Source organism: Triturus cristatus, chromosome 10 (genome assembly GCF_964204655.1).
Source record: "Triturus cristatus chromosome 10, aTriCri1.1, whole genome shotgun sequence".
In the NCBI taxonomy this organism is placed as follows: Eukaryota; Metazoa; Chordata; class Amphibia; order Caudata; family Salamandridae; genus Triturus; species Triturus cristatus.
Genome location: NC_140593.1, coordinates 501183955 through 501200824, shown reverse-complemented (window position 1 = coordinate 501200824; position 16870 = coordinate 501183955). Strand labels below are relative to the sequence as shown.

Here is a 16870-nt window from a genome sequence, read left to right as displayed (position 1 = left end):
CATAAAGTTCATACATCCAACTAGTAGGCTTATGGCAGAGTTCCCTTCTAGGAGAGGATGGTGAATAAAAAGTGCCCTTGCTAGCTCTGTGGACAAAGAAGAAAGAGGGACAGAGAACTTGCAGGTGGACCATCTGTCATTTTTCATTGTTTCTCCTACTTTCATTCAGCCCTCATCAGGGATATTCTGAGTCGTGAAAATGTTTTGTTTTACTATTTATGGAAATTCATGTAACACTAGAAACACTGTAGTAACTTCAAGAGGTAACTCGGAGCACAGAAGAATCCCGAAATGTCACTTTAAGGTCTGATGTCTTGAATTGTACGGTGCTGCCTAGCAGGATACAATATACATACTATTCCACATGGCTCTTTTTTAGGTCGAGCCTAGAACAGCGCATGCACTGTTACTCGACTTTTTGTAAAGGGGATCTCTTAAGTGCTACCCAGGCATTTGCTGGCTGGCTAAAAGCTTGAGTGCACGTGCGGCCATCTGCCTTTCCTGTGCACCATCTGTCTTTCCTCTCCATTGCTCTCTGCCTCCGCCCCTCCCCCCGCTGCTGCGCGTGCATTCCTAGCGTCATCGCGATCCCGATCACTCTCAGAGTGATCGCGATGACTTTCGCTTTTACTGCCGCGCAGCCAATGGTTGAATATATGAATAATTTATGTGCGAGAGTTAGATAAGGTGACTGCTTATATTCAAGCGTAATTCTCTTTTATTTAGTTTGAAATCAAAATTGAGGTTGCTTTAGCACTACGGATAGGGCTTCCATTCACAATAAAGGACAATCATGTTTAAAATTGTTACAAAAATATATACTTTATTTCTTTATTCATAAGTGCATTTATTCATTTTTCCTGCTCAAAATACACCCTACTTACTTTCTGAAGTCTCTTACACGTTTACCTTGGAATAATAGTACTGTAAATACGGTTATCATTGCCGTACATCATCCTCAGACAATTAAACCCCAAACTATAGTCTCAGGGAAATTCTAGCAACTGAACATACCAGTGACCTGTATCTTTGATGCAAAGCCAAAGGAAACTGACTCTATGCCTGCACCATGCAGTTCTTCTAGAGATGCCAACCACAATTTCACTGTAGCAGAATCTTAAGCATGGCATAAGAGAGGAAGATCAACCCTGCTCTATCACACTGTAAACAAGCATTGGCATAGCCAATAGGTCTCGCTTTTGGGACCTTATAAGTATTTAGTTATGCAGCACAATATCCTTTGTGCAACAACATTAACTGTTGCATGGCTAAACACTTATAAGGTCCCAAAGGCGAGACCTATTGGCTATGCCAATGCTTGTTTTACTTAGAAATGTGCTTCTAAAGGGTCGCATAATGGGGAAAGACTAAATGTAAAACTGGAGACCAGTTGGAAATCATCAATGGTATACATAAAATGAAAGGATCACCTTTTGTTACACTAGCAGCAAATGTGCACACTTATTGTAACACATACCAATGAAATAGTGTTCCAGGAAGATAAAAATAATTATGTGTTGATGAATAACATTTCAGTGGGATCTGGTAAATGTATACACTTTCCTGTCTTATGAAACCCTTGCATGGCATTTGGGACTGAATGTATATATACACACACACACATATACATACACACACACACACACACAAACACATATATATATACACCCCCCCCCCCCCGGAAAAAAGCAAAGATTACAGGGACGTTACAGTTAGGCTCAGATTTCACTTAAACAAAACCAGTGAAATTCAGCAGTTACAGTTACCTGAGCCAACTTTAATTTACCACCCTGCAATGCACTGCTTATGACCTCACATATTACATCACTCATGACACCACTTATAACATCTCAAATGACATCACTAATAACATCATCAAGTGAGTGTAAGTGTTAAGAGTTTATGGGTGTTAAACATATATACTACCCTACTACAGAAGTTAAATTAGCACACTAGGTGCGCTAATGCGGAGTGATACTACTTCTAACATATATTATGTGAGTGGATGCATTACTGTATCCTTGAGTGTATGGGTGTGTAAGTGGCTGTATGAGTGGGTGTGAGTAGGTGTGTACGTGAGTGAGATGCTGTGTGAGTGGCTGTATTGGTGAGTGGGTGTGTCAGTGGCTGTAGGGTGTTTGGTTGAGTTGGTGTGTGAGTGGTTGTATTGGGAGTGTCTGTGTGAATGGCTGTATGGGTGAGTGAGCAGCTGTGTAAGTGTTTGCATTGATGTGTGAATGGGTATGTAAGTGGTTGTGTGAGTTTGTGAGTGTTTGTATGGTGAGTGAGTGGTTGTGCTAAAACGCTGTATGGGTGAGTGAGTGGGTAGGTGTTTGGGTGAATGTGTGACCGCGAGTGGCTATATGAGTGACTGGTTGCATGAGTAGTTTTGTGGGTGAGTGAATGGTTGAGTGAGTAGGTGTGTGAGTGCCGCTATGGAAAAGTGAGTATGTGTGTACTGGTATGGGTCTGAGAATGGGTATGTAAGTGGCTGTGTGGGTGTGTGAGTGGGTGTACAAGAGGTTGTATGGAGTAAGAGTGGATGTGTGAGTGATTCTGTAGATGAAGTCATCAGTGATATCACTGACCAGGTCATGAGTGATGTAATATGTGAAGTGTGCGTGGCCCCTCTGCATTTCACATACATAGCCTTGGGGAGGTGGCACTCACCGGGGCTGCGTGGCGAGGGGTGGGGGAGGAGCTCCCCACACATTTTTTTTAAAATCATAATAGCTCTGAGGAGGTGGTGGTCCCCGGGACAGCAAGGGTCCGCACGGGCCCCCACATCTCTATTTCCCATTGCCCCCGCGACCTGGCCACCCCAGGCCTTTTTTTCTGGCCTGATTCACGGATCTACTGCAATCCTGTTCTGAAAATATGTTTTTTGGGGCCATGGGGGTCCGGGTGTTTCTACCCTGACCCCTTTTCTTGTTTTTTCAAGCTTTTAATATTTTTTCTTGTGACTCGGTTCAACCAAAACACAAGACGGCTGCCAACACTTCCTGGTTTGAAGTGTTGGCAGCTAATCAGATTGCAGGCACGAGATCGGGAGGATTCGCAGATCCTCCGCGGCCACAGTTGTAAATCTGGGAAATGTTTATATTTCTCAGGAACTACTGAATGAATTTACACCATTTAACAGCAAGAGTGCTTTCTGAACCAAGAGTTCCCTTTTTGCCAAATTTGGTGTAATTTCGTTCCGCACTTCGGGCTGTAGCTGTAAAGTTTCCTATGGAAATTAACGTGAAGAAAACACGTTTTGGGACCCCACCTTTTCGAATCACCCCAAAACTTTCAACATAGCAGCTGACCTGACTGTCCCATTAGTTTTGATAATTTCCAGAAAATTCGTCACACAACGCCAAAGATTGGCAAATCAAAAATTGCTTTTCCTATGGAAACTACGTCCTAACTATAAATACCTACTGGCGATCGTAGTTATAGTTAGGACGTAGTTTCCATAGGAATAGTGTTTTTTCATTTGCCAGCAGCTGGCGTCGTTTGATGGATCCTCATGAAATTTTCAAAACTAGTATGACACTCACTCCAGCTGCTGTCTTCAAAGCGTCGTGGTGATCCATCAAGCGGGGGGCGAGAAAAAAGGGGGGGGGGGGGCAAAAAGCATTTCCCCATGTTACTTCCCATTGAGATTTTTAAAACGACTACAGCTCGAACTCCAGAACGAAATTACACCAAATTTGGCAGAAAGGTACCCGGACCATCTAAGCCTCTTGGGGAGGACCAAAGAGGGACGCCCAGGGCAATGTAATGTAATATAATGCGCTTCTTTACTAATAGGCCTCCAGGTGGGGCCATGTCTCGGAGGAATGAGGGGAGCGCATGGGAGCCCCCCCCCCCTTCCTGGGCCTTACAAATGCCTCGGGACCACCACTTCCCTGGGGCTTATGCACCGTTACGTGGGGCCTCTCTGAGCCATCACCCCAGGAGCAGGGACCACCAACTCCCCGGGGCCATTTTCAATTTGTAATGGGGTGCCTCAGGGACCCCCTGGCCCCCCGGCTCCGAGGGACCACCACCTCCCTGGTGCAGACCCTACAAACGAGAACGGAGCTGGGTTGTGCAGTCCCCCTCCTGGAGTCATAGATGGCCCTGTGGACCATCAACCCCCAGGGAAGGGTCCTGTTATGCCCCAGGGTGCCCACTCCAGGAGATAGCCGTTTTCTGTGACTTGGCGGGAGCTTTACTGCTCTTGCCAAAAGTCACAGCACACGCTCACCTTCCAGCAAGTGAGAGCTGAAAAAATGCACTTGCTTGCTGGAAGCAGAGCAGGATTGCTTTCAGACACAGGAATCTGCATGTGTAGCAGCTCCCTATGTCTGAAAGCAATGCTGGTTCTCACAGGAGGTGGGCAGCCGGCAAGGAACTCGGGGGCATTCAAGCTCCCCACGCAGTCCCAGTGGAGACTGGGTGCCCTGGGGGCACTCAGCCTACATGACAGGGTCTAGGGAGCTGGGGTCCCAGAGACCATAAAATCAGCCAGTGGAGAGGGACTGCACAGCTCCCCTCCTCCTCTGGAAAAAGGCTGGGCACTGGGGTCCCCAGGACAGAAATCAGCCCAACAAGGGGGCTACGCGGCCCCCCTCCACAATATAAAAATATAAAATTGAACAGGCAGGTCCTGGGGATGGGGCCCCGAGGGCGAAATCAGCCCAGTGAGGGGGACGTGCAGTCCCCCTCCCTCATTGAAGAAAGGCCTGACCTGGGGGAAGGGGTCCACGGGGCCGAAATCGGCCCAGTGAAGGGGGTGTCCAAGCGCCCCCCTTCCCCAAATAAAATGTTTAAAAAAAATGTTTTAAAGGTGGGCCCAGGGAAGGAATTCGCTGGAGGCCCTGCCCCCTTTATCAACCACTCCTGGTGCACAACTGTTTGCTGAATGAAGTCCCCTTGGTCGATGAGGGTCGTTGGGGGTCAACAACCCCTCCTGTTACCTCCAGTAAATCCCACACAGTGGGATTGGTGTGAGGTCATTGGAAGCCCTATCCCCTTTGCCCACCTCTCTACAAATGCGCCTCCTGGCATACTACTGGTTGAGGAATGAAGTCTCCTTGGACACTGAGGGTCCTGGGGGCCACAAATCCCTCCTGTTGCCTTCAGTAAGCCAAACACTGCGGGATTGCTGAGAGCTGGTTGGAGGCCCCGCCCCTCTTTCTCCACCATACTGCAAACGTGACTACTAGTTAAAACAAGCATTTGTAATGCAATAGGTCTCGCATTTACGCAAGTTTGAGCTATTCACATTGCAAATAACAATGCCTTTTATTTTTGTTTTCGTTTTTAAAACTTAAATAAAAGGGATTGTCATTTACAATGCCAATAGCTTAAACTCGCGTAAATGCGAGACCTATAGCATTGAAAATACTTGTTCTTTTTCAAAACTGTTCCCATAGCTCCTGTGCTGTTAGTGGCATGCCGGTCAACATTCTAGAAGAGCAAAGTGAGAGATTAAAAAAAATAACCTGGAGAATGTATTTCCCTCATCAAAATTTATTGAAACAGGCAATTTCAGTCGAGAGAGAGACAAAATGAAACTATTTTAGGCTTTTAAAACATCAGGATTTCAGTTATGTGTCTAACGCCACCCCCACAATCACTGATCCGATGTGTGCTTAGGATTAAAGTTTCCATACTGTATGCGCTTCCATCAAAGTCTCATAGAAGAGGCAGGCTGTTTATTGTGACCGTTTAGACAGTCAAAGAGCGCTATCTGCAAGTTTCACATTGATTTGAAACTGGTTCCTGTAAGGATTCTGCACGTACACGGCCCTGAAAGAGTTCCATTTATTGTGGGTTTGTTTCATCTCAGTTGCTTCAAAGCCAAAACCCCCACCGCAGCCACTCGTTCTGAAACCCTCCCCAAGGGGAGAAGGCGTCTCTACCAGGAAATACAACAGCGCCGCCTATGGGGCAGTTCTTCACTTTCTCTGAGTGATGCCCGTAATTACTCAGGTCCGTGATATATCTCTTTTATAATATTTAAATATGTCCCGTTTAATGAGGAAGCATAAACGTGCATATACAGTAAGACTGTTTATGATGCTTTGCAACGCAGAACAAAAAGAGAACGGTATAAAAACAATCACGTTAGCACAATGGAAAAACAGCTAAACGAGTGGTTGAAAGAACTCTTGAAATAGTAACAAGGGAGGGCGAAGGTGAGAGTAGAGGAATGTCAACAAGCGCTCATGGCCATGCTAATTGAAAACAGATGGCCGCTGCTCGCTGCCTCAAGGTGAATGCCACCACAAGCACGAGTGCTTGAAAAGAGCTGACCGATTTCTAAAGGTCAATCTAAAAACCATAGATATTAAAAAAAAAAATCAAAACAAAGGTTACAGGGATGTTATTGCTAGGCTCAGATTTCACTCATGCAAAACCATTGAAATTCAGCAGCTATAGTTACCCGAGCTAACTATAACTTACGGCCCCGCAATGCAATGATTATGACTTCACATATTACACCATTCATGACGTTGTCAGTGACATCAAACAAAATGTCACCGGATTGAGTATCACCGGAGAACACTCCATTGAGAAGTCCTAGCCTCGCCTCAGATGATCCTGGACACAGCTATTACTGAAGGGGGGTGGGGCTAGGGAGATTGAATCTGGTTGACATTGGAATCAAAATGACTTTCTGCATGCCCAAGGATTCCTGGCTAGGATGGCGGTGAATCCTATTTTCTTTTCATCCTCCTTGTTTATCATTTACTTCTTTGTCATTGTAATTATTGGGTCCCAGTTGGACTGATTTTGAAACTGTGCTCATCCTGGTGTGGCAGTGGATGGACTCCTGAGACCATACAATGGTAATGAGGTTGTTCGGTGGGGGGCACTTGGGGGGGGGGACACAATGGAAAGCTATTTGCACCCTAGGAGAATAGGGGTCACGTAATGCGTGGTTTAAGTTAGTCAATTTTGTTTATTTACATCGCACATATATCACCAAAGTGTTTCTCCACCAGACAGACCCACCCAAACCTCATGGGTGCCATAGGTGTAAGGTTGGTCCTAATGGGCTCCTTCATGTGGCTTGGCACTGTCCGCTGGTGATGCGTATTGGGAATTTGTGGTATGGAGACTGCAGACCACTGAAGTGGTATTGTAGAATTGGAGCCTGTCACTTGTCTCTTGGGAGTTTCAAGTGTATGAGTAGAAAAATAGAATGGACATTTATGCAATTGGCCATCTCGTGGATGAGCCTGCAAGGCCCAAGGGCACAGCTAAGGATTAAAGAGATTACAGCATGGGCGGTTGCTGAAGGAGTGTGACTTCAGCAATGTAAGAGATGAATGTGCTGGGTAGGCCATACATACATGGCAGGTGACATTTGATAGCTTCAGAGAAACAGACAGTACTGCAGGAGAAAATGCACAGGGCTCTGAGGCTTGAAATCTACTAGTAGCCATTCCGAGTGGTGTTAATACACAGGGGATTAGGGGTAACAGGTAATGATTGCTGTTTTAACTTATCACTTAAAATGGTCCCTTTATGTCATTGGAATACTACTGTATGTGATGCCTGAGATATCAACTTGTCCCTATGGGATTGTTCATAAATCACTGTACTGTATTAATGTACTACAATAAAGAATTTCTTTTAAAAAAACACTACACATTGTGCCGTGACTTCTCCACTCTCTGATCCCACCTGCTCTTACCTCTTGCTCCTCCAATACTTGTCAAGGGTACTGATTTAGGGCAACAAAATAGGACCTGGAAGACAGTTTCTGGGGTCTTTATGCAGTAGCTGAGTCCTAAGTCCCAACTCCTCTCCCTTAATCCACATACAATCACACGGGCGAAATTATTGAAAGCTCTGCAACACAGAGTCCCTCCATTTAGGAGCTAAGATGTAACCCGGGTTAGGGACCATATGGTGATTTCCTCTCATCTGGATATCATGTCATCTGTTTTTGACAGCTGGCTGAAAGACTGTGAAAGTTAATTTTGGTGATACCATGAAGGTGTTATTGAGGGGTTTGAAACCTTTATTTAAAAAAAGCATTGGTAAATGCATTAGGTTTTGCCGATGGGATTGATACGCTTTTTTGTGTAGCACGCACACAAACCAATGAGAAGCAAGGGCAGGACGTAAGCCCCTTTTAGGATTTAAATTAAATTAAATAGATTTCACAAGTGCCTAAAACGCAGTGACGACCTAACATGCAACGGTGCAGAGATCCACAAAAAGATAAGACTAACTAGTGTGAACAAATGTGTGATATAGGGGGAAATATTTGTCATACCGATGCAATAATTGCGGTATGCACTGAAAATCTGTTATTTTCAAAAGTATAAACATAAAATATTCTTGGTCGCCGAGACATCTGTGAGTATGTGAACATAAAAATGCTAAATTAATTATTCTAAAAATCCAATAAAAGCAAATACTGTTCATCAAGGATTCCAGTGACAAATAATCACAATACTTACATAGTGTCTTAATTTTTTGAACACGATACGAGATCAAATGCTACATAAAGTAAATCAAGCCTGAAAGTTCTATGTCAATCAAGAATTCACTGTAAAAGAATAAACCAAGATTTAAGGTGGTGTCACAGCATCTGCGTGAAAAAGCTCATAAATAAATGTTTTAACAAAAACATAAACAAGCATTGGCATAGCCAATAGGTCTCGCTCTTGGGACCTTATAAGTGTTTAGACATGCAACAGTTGATGTTGTTGCACCAAGGATATTGTGCTGGATAACAACACTTATAAGGTCCCAAAGGCGAGACCTATTGGCTATGCCAATGCTTGTTTCGGACTGCATTGACAGCAGGCACATCGATGTGCGCAAGCTCACACTGCTCACTTCTCACTAGTGCAGAAGTTACGGCATGACGTCATGCCAGGTGAGCGTTGTAGGGGGAAGGGAAATCCTTTAAATAGAGTCAATTTCTCTCTGAATTTCCCTTCTCTTTTTGAAACTCGTTAGCAGCAACATTGTCGTGGTGTCACCAGGGCTTTAAGCGGAAGCTTTTTCAATATTATATACAAGCCATAGTTGCTGTTTATTTATGTTATGCAACTAACACTCATTGACAAAGCCAATAGTCCTGAATTCTTATAGGTGTGATGTTACTTGTTGTATCCTATATCTGGATGCAATGACAAACAGCAAAATACTAGTCGGGCGGCACACTATGCTAAGAACAGATTTTAGCTTACGTGTGTTTAAGCCACGCCCTTAAATACAGTGGCCACGCCCTTAAATACAGTGGCCACGCCCCTTTGAGTAGCCCCCTAGTTTTTTCATCCCACTTAAATCCCTGATTGCTGGGATGAAAATATGTATCTAACTAGGGTAGTATGACACTGGCGTAGCAAATTGTACCCAACTGAGGCAACTGAGAACAAGGCATGCCACTGTACATGAGTAATGCATTTCATTACAAGAAGACACAAACTATTTGTGTTTTGTTAACGAGCAACAAGCCTCTGTTTTGCTTCCTGTGACTGTTCACATTTTATTCCCCAAACTTAACGTGCTACGTAGCCGGTGTGCCTTTATATGTTGCCTTTGTTTGTTAGCCCCTGCATAATAAAACCAGACATGTAATGTGTCTTTGCTAATGATTTTTATCATGCAAGTGTAGACATTTCTGTGGCAAAGGGCAGAGATTCAAGTACTGCACCTGTTAAAGATGATGTTGATGAGTGTAATTAAGATGCCTTTGAAGAAAGCACTGGCAGATGGTGCGCTTTACATATATTGCCTTAACAGAATCAGTGGGCGAGAGAGAGTGTGTGTGCATGTGCAGGCAATTTGGTTATACTTTTAAGAATTGCTCAACTGTTAACTGGTGAGACATTGTTATATGTCACCAACAGTTAAAGTACTCAAGCACACTTGAAGGGGGTGTCACAAGACTGCATTAGGAAGCCTTCAGTACCATGCATCAAAGGTAGATAAAGGGAGCATTACATGCTTGCACAACCTGTCTGGAAACGTCCTACTCCAGTGAGAAGGACTGTGGCACGGTCCGCAGTGTCAATGCGAGCATTCAACATCCACAAGGGAAAAAAACGCGTGCGAAATGTACACGTTCTCACCATTCGCAAGCATGTGCACGCTGCTCCTTCACCAAATACCGTTACCTGTTTATAAGACATAAAGAAACAAAATCGGGAGGCAGCTACAACAGCAAGAGTGAAGCCAAACTATTCTAAATTGAAAGCGGCATGGAGACAAAAGCGGCCGGCAGCCATATGAAAGCGCGCCGTGCAAAATCGGGTGCCAGCTACCATAGCTAAAGTTAAGGCAAGCCATCCTAAATTGAAAGCGGCATGGAGACGTAAACAAAAGCGGCCGGCAGCCATATGAAAGCGCGCCGTGCAAAATCAGGTGCCTGCTACCATAGCTAAAGTAAAGGCAAGCCATCCTAAATTGAAAACGGCATGGAGTAGGAAACAAAGGCTGCCGGCAGCCATATGAAAGCGTGCTGTGCATAAACAAAATTGGCTACAGCTACTATACCAAAAGTGAAAGTGGAGGCAAGCCATCTTAAATTGAAAGTGGCATAGAGAAGGAAACAAAAGCTGCCTGCAGTCATATGAAAGATCGCCGTGCATAAACACAATAGGGCGCGGTTATCATGACTAAAGTGAAAGTGCGCCATGACACACACTGATATGAAATTAACTAAGGGAAAGAGAGGGATAGAAAGAGGGGGGCAAGACAAACAAGGGGTTAAGGATACCAGCAACGGGGGGCGGGGGGAAGAAGAGACCAGTGGGAGTAGAAAAAAAAAAAAAGACTAAAAAACAGGACGCGCGGCCAGGAGACGCGCTCTGTGGCGGGGGAGGGGCTGTTAACTGATAGGGGGAGCAGGAGGTGAGCCTGCGAGTGGTGCGCACGGCAAAGGAAAGCCATAAACCATCACAGGTGCATCAATTATGGCTGGTTTGTTTCACTTCCACTGAAAGAACAGCGTTCGCCAAGGTCCTTCGGTTCCAAAGTGCACACAGGGGTGTGTACAAACTGCAACAACAGCATGACTTGCATTTGGATGACATTGTCTGGTCCCACAGCCTTTTTTTCACATTCCACTGTTTAAATAGGGCAGGCTCGAGACTGCACCCCTGAAGGTGTGCACAGCGGGGTGGTGAGGTACACGGTTCCGGCGAGCAGTAAAAAAAAAATGCACAACATGCAAATGTAACCCCTTGTTCGTCACCCTGCGTGTGATTCAACGTTTCTGTCCTAAAAGAGACGCCTGCAACCAGGAAGAGTACAGAAAACAGTGTGAGAGTTCAAACACACACCAAGCTCGTATGAGCACGAGCTGTAATTTCAGCGTGGATTATTCACTTTAAATAGGCATCAACACAAGACATTTTGTAGAGAAGGACACAGTACACATTGTAGGAAATAAATAGGAAGTTCCCGCCTTCAACATGGCCTCCATTCATTGAGTACAGCGATCACAGAAAACAAACAGCGAAGCGGAAAGCTGCATTGCATCTGGTGCGAAATAAATTTAAATTTACCGAAAGACCCATCCACGAACAAAGTAGCACACTAGAAATCGTGGACCCGTCTCAACAACAGCCCGGGCAGCAATCACCAGGGGAATGTTCAGAAAGCTGCGCGTCACGAAAGCAACAGTACATCAAGAAATCCCACTAATGGCGTCGTAGTATTTGAGTATTGCAAAAGGTGCGCGTGAAGCTTCAGCTCCACAGACGTCTAACAGTTATGCTACATCAGGAATAAAGACTATCTTCAATCCCTGTGCTGTGACACACGTCTTCTCTCTCAGGAAAAGAACCGGTTTTTGAACGCACAAAGAAACGGTGCTAGGAGCGAGTGCTCCTCAAAGTCATAACAAGCCCGGGAGAAGTGTGCGCGTGCAAAAAAAAAAAAAGCATTGGCCTTGTGACATGGGAAGCTTGTAATAAGAGAAGCTGACAAGGAGGGAGTGGGAGGTGGGAGGGGGTAGGTGAGGGGATTCACGCGCTGTAAGGCTTAATGAGCCATTACAGAAACCCAGATAGCAGCTGTGCGCGGACACACATGCTTGAGGACAGCAAAAGCCTGTGGGTAGGACTTTGAAAACCCACTTACTAAATGTCTCGCAGAGCAGCGCATGGGCTGGCTCAGGCGAGACCTAACAACCTTGTTATAGTAGATAATATAAAGGAAAGTCAAAGGGAATCTTTAAAAAGAAATACAAAAACAGGTAACCATGGAAAGACATGGTGAACCCATACGATAAGAGGGCTCACAGGGGGGTAGCTCAGACTGGACAGAAGCAAAATACGAAAAGAGAAACAGAAAATATAATTAATAAAGGAATGCCACCATGCAACGTCAACAACCAAATTGAGTGCAGTCACTACAAAAGCACAAAGGTGTGAAGCTATTGGTGCAGATAGAGCATTACGCTTAGAAATGATTAGCACGAAAAAAGAGCCGAATAAGTGCTTGTGTTGTCACTGAAGTTAATCCAAAGGTTTGCATCTGTTAATGCGAAAAGAGCACTGTGCTACTAGAAGCTCAGTGCAGATGAAGAGCTAGACCATAAAACCATCCCTACAGTAAAGATGTGGAAATTAAATAGTAACAAAATATATATATAAGTGAGCGAGAGTATTAAATCAACACATCAACCAGTTAGTGGCAATGTGAACAGGGAAATGAAAGAGCAGAGCTGATCACACAAAGCACCACAATAAACATAAAGCGAGACGCGACTAACATTTAAAACGGTTGAATTCAAATATAAGCAACGTGATAAAAAAGTATCAACAATCGCTATATTCAATGTACTGCATGTGTGTCTGGTTCTGTCATAGAAGTTGGGAGACCCGTTTGGAATGATGATGCAGTTAAATGCGCATAATGGGAGAGGCGAGTGCAACTCTTCTGAATAGTGTGGTTAGTGGTGGGAACCGACTAGTGGAATAAGATTGCCCTTACAGTTGAGGACTCCGTAGTTGGCGGACAGGGCAGACAAATTCAAAGGCTGGAGCGGTGGAGGTGCAGTTGGGTCCCCCAACTTTACTGCCAGTGCCACGCAGGTTTTTGGGTCTGTGTTACCAGAAGCGCTGTGCAGGTAAAACCTAAAAAGTGGGATCTAATACAGTACAAATCCAGCCCTTTCAACTTAACTTGTCAGGCAAATCATGCCAGATGCACGTGGTTCACTTATTTGTTTCATTATCCATTAAATAATGTTACAAGTAAGGTTGCCGTTTTCTCTACAGTACAAAAATTGCCAGCCCATGAAAACCAGCAAAAATATGGATGGAAGTCTCCATTTTGAACATTTGTATTCAAATGTAACTGGAATTGACAGATTCAAGGTGCAGTGTTCCTTAGAGAGCCATGCGTGTGCTGTCAATTCGTGTCTTCCTGCATGCGCCAGGACACAACTAAAGTAAGCGCTACAACAAGGAGCTGCAAGTGGCAATGGCCTGTGCTTATGCCTTGCGCTAATCATAGACAAAGGTCTCCTATTCCCACAACTGGGCTACACAGGACTCTCAGTTGCTTTCTACCAACAACTCCTAATACCAGGATTCAATTCCAGCATGGTCTTAGCTGTTAGACCTCCCTCCGGTTTGAATTGCTCCTCCTCACATTGACGTGCACCGTCATTGGCCAGTATCCGGGAACTCCATATGAAATGATCTAAGAGTCAACTGGCACACTTTCATGCAAGACAATATCCGGAGAGCAGGACAAATTAAAGTCAGCCTGTGTGAGCACGACGAAGAGAACAACTGTGGCTTTGGAATGCACGCACATCATACAGACTACAGTACATTGTGAAGAGGCACATGTATGTGTGCAGCCTAACATTAGTGGAGGAGAGGAGGGAGACTACTAAACTGCAGCAGATGTAGACAACAGTTCCGTATGAGGGGGGGGGCTGCGTTGAGAGCTCTCGACTAAGCGCGCAAGCAAAACATTAAAAAAAAGTGCTTCTTCAATAGCAGATTAAAACGGTAGTTGGGCCAAGGGAGAATGATCAGAGAGGAACAACAGTAAATAGTATGCGACAGTCAATAAAAATGGAGAAAAAGCAAGTGGCAAGCATAGGAACCAATGGAAAAGTAAGGGCGGGTTGTAAGCCCCTTTTAAGATTTATATTAACAATAGATTTCTCAAGCACTGTTCAGGCTAAACCTAAAATTTAACTTATTTTACAGTTAACATGTTGGCTAGTATGCGTTTGGTGTTACTTTAATTAATCGAACATTGTGTTTTTACACTACTTTAGCACCCCTCGCATTAAGACACAAACATAGCACTTCTGCTGTCCTCTTCTCCACGGTCTGCCTTAAAAAGATGCATCTATCATACTGATCTGGGCGCTCTGGCTAGAATGCCTTCTGACAGTTTTACAACCAGACAAAATAGAACGAGGGTACTTTTTCCAAGTCAAAGAAATGCTATTTTAAATTAACACGACCACTAAAATTGATATATTGAGTGCATAAAATAAGCATAAACAAAAACATTCCAATACCTGTATTCTTAGGGGCAAAATAAATTGTGAGCACCCCCATTTAAATGAATGCTGCCATGCATTTCATCACATCGTGAAATAACACCAGCCAAGCTGCTGCATATAATCCAGACGTATGACAACAGCCTGCAAAGTCCCTCTAATAGGGCTCCCAGTTATTGTGACTAATGTTTGCGGTGGCTCCACGGTACACATATTGGGAAGTCCCGGCAAAGAACCTTTTCTGTGAATTGGCTGGGTTGCCGCTTTTATTTCTGATCTGTCTATACTGACGGCAGTCTTATCTTCCTAAACACTGTACTGCGGAATCACTCAGAATCAACCAACTGAGCTGCCTAGTATGTCTGTCTGTCTAGCCCACATTATGAGATCCTTCCCCAAGGTGCAATGTTTTTACTTTTGTCCCCTAGTCCCCAGCACACCTGTACCTACTTGTAGTCTAGAGCTGTTAATCGTGTCGATGTCCCTGCTTTGGTTTTCTTTTTTCCCTGTCCGTCTCCGTGGTAAACATTCAACAAAGATCCCTCCCTTTAGATATTTTGAAACAAGCGCCACTGCGGCACCCGCCGATTTCACCTACCCGGAAGTGCCGTCATTGCGCTTTCAAATGAGGAATACGCGTACCTACAGGCATTCCTGTTGTCGCGAACAGAAAAGTAACCCAATCCATCATGGCTGCCACGTCGACGTGCGTCCGGTCATCAGTGTTTGAGATCGACAAAAATGAAGGACAAATTAAACTCGATTTTCTAGGGCGATGCAATTAAAAAAGGATGACGTTTTTAACAATATTAGCTTTCAATCATTAATAGAAAAACACAAAGAAAAACGGGTTTATAACTCGTTTTTCCTATCATTACCTTTTATATATTTGATATATCACTAAAATTATCTGAAGAAAAACTTTTGAAAGAATATACCAACGATGCAAACGAAATACATGTTTGTAGTTGCTCTGTAGTAAACTAAAAGCTGAAACAATTTAGTCATGTTCAGAAACTGCTATCTGGGCGATTTTCTATTTCCATCGCATTTACGTCCAGTCCTTTCAAGATGGCCACCAATCGTCTAGACAGAATGGTGCAGTGTTGAAAGCCAACCCAAGCGTAATTTTTCGATGGACTTCTGTATTGTAGCTCGCAGTCGCTGACTGTGTCAGTTACTTTCCTCTTATCTAGAACGTCGGTTTCGTTGGACGACGCAGCTTTGTTTTGCGGTCTGCTTTGGAATTGTTTGTACGCAGCAGTTCGTTTGCGAAAGTGGGACCGTTTCACATTTATAGCACATATGCTCTTCAATAGCGTTTCACGACTGCCATCGGCCCTTGTGGAAGCAATGCAAATGGCCATTTGACTGTATTTGGTCAATTAAGTACAGCAAAAATCAGGGTAAAATAGGCCACGGTACTACTGCACCAAGGGTACCTACGCTGTAGTGCAAGGAGGTGACCGTTAGTCTAATACGTCTGTCAGTGCCCGCAGCCTCCGAACAGTTTCAGTTCTCAATGTGTTTCATGCATGCATGCTAACTCACACACTACCAAACATATGTAATATCCATATGTGCTCCAAGTAAGGCAAAGCTCATAATTTCCTTGAAGCTACAAGAATGTAGCATCGAGATAGTAATAATCACACGAACAGTAGCTTTAAGTTGCAAGCTTCTTCTTTATTGTCAACCCGCAGGACAACAGCATCAGTCTAGCACAACTTCTGATGCAAGACATTCTATTCACCCATATAAATACAGAGAACATGGCACTAACACATAAGGGTTCTACAATTCTATATTCTACAAAGGGAGTTCTATATTCTACAAAGGCAGAACTTACCAGAAACTACACATCCTCCCCTTTTATACAAAAAAAATCCAAAAAATAAATAAAGGATAAGGAAAGTTTCTTACCACATAGAGCCCGGAGTATATTTTCTAGGGCTCTAATCACATACAAAATCATTCAAATTACTGGTTTTCTTAACAACTCTACACCAGGAAGTTTTCAACTCTTCGGAAGAAGAAAAACTCACTTCATTCTGCAGAGGTTGCGCATCGCTCTCCAAGTAAACTGAATCCTCCTCATCGTTTACTTCACAATTATCATCACCAGAGCGATCATCAACACAGGGAGGAACAGAACAGTTCTCATCATCATACAACCACCAATAATTCTTGTGAGGAATGATGTCAGAAACAGAATTTTGACCACACTTTCCAGTAAGGGCAAGGCGACTTGTGCAAAACTTCTCCATTATCAAGAACAACGGTGTTGTTGTTCATCTTGACAACCTTATGAGGTTCACTGAATCTACTAACTCCTTTGGGCACTTTTTTTTGTGCAAATTTCATGCGTACCCATTGACCAACATCCAA

The 16870-nt window shown here is 44.0% G+C and overlaps 1 protein-coding gene across 3 annotated transcripts in view; it reads right to left on the bottom strand.

The window, feature by feature from the left end:
• Nucleotides 1-15100, bottom strand: part of NCAPG2 (non-SMC condensin II complex subunit G2) — a 403487-nt gene extending 388387 nt beyond the window's left edge. Inside the window, exon 1 of one of the 3 annotated variants that reach the window (XM_085631953.1) lies at nt 15081-15100. The gene's annotated coding sequence lies outside the window, so the exon portion shown is untranslated. Of the gene's footprint in view, nt 1-14932 lie in introns of all 3 variants that reach the window. The other 2 variants (XM_085631952.1, XM_085631954.1) reach the window with 2 other exon arrangements.
• Between the last annotated feature and the right edge of the window lie 1770 nt (nt 15101-16870).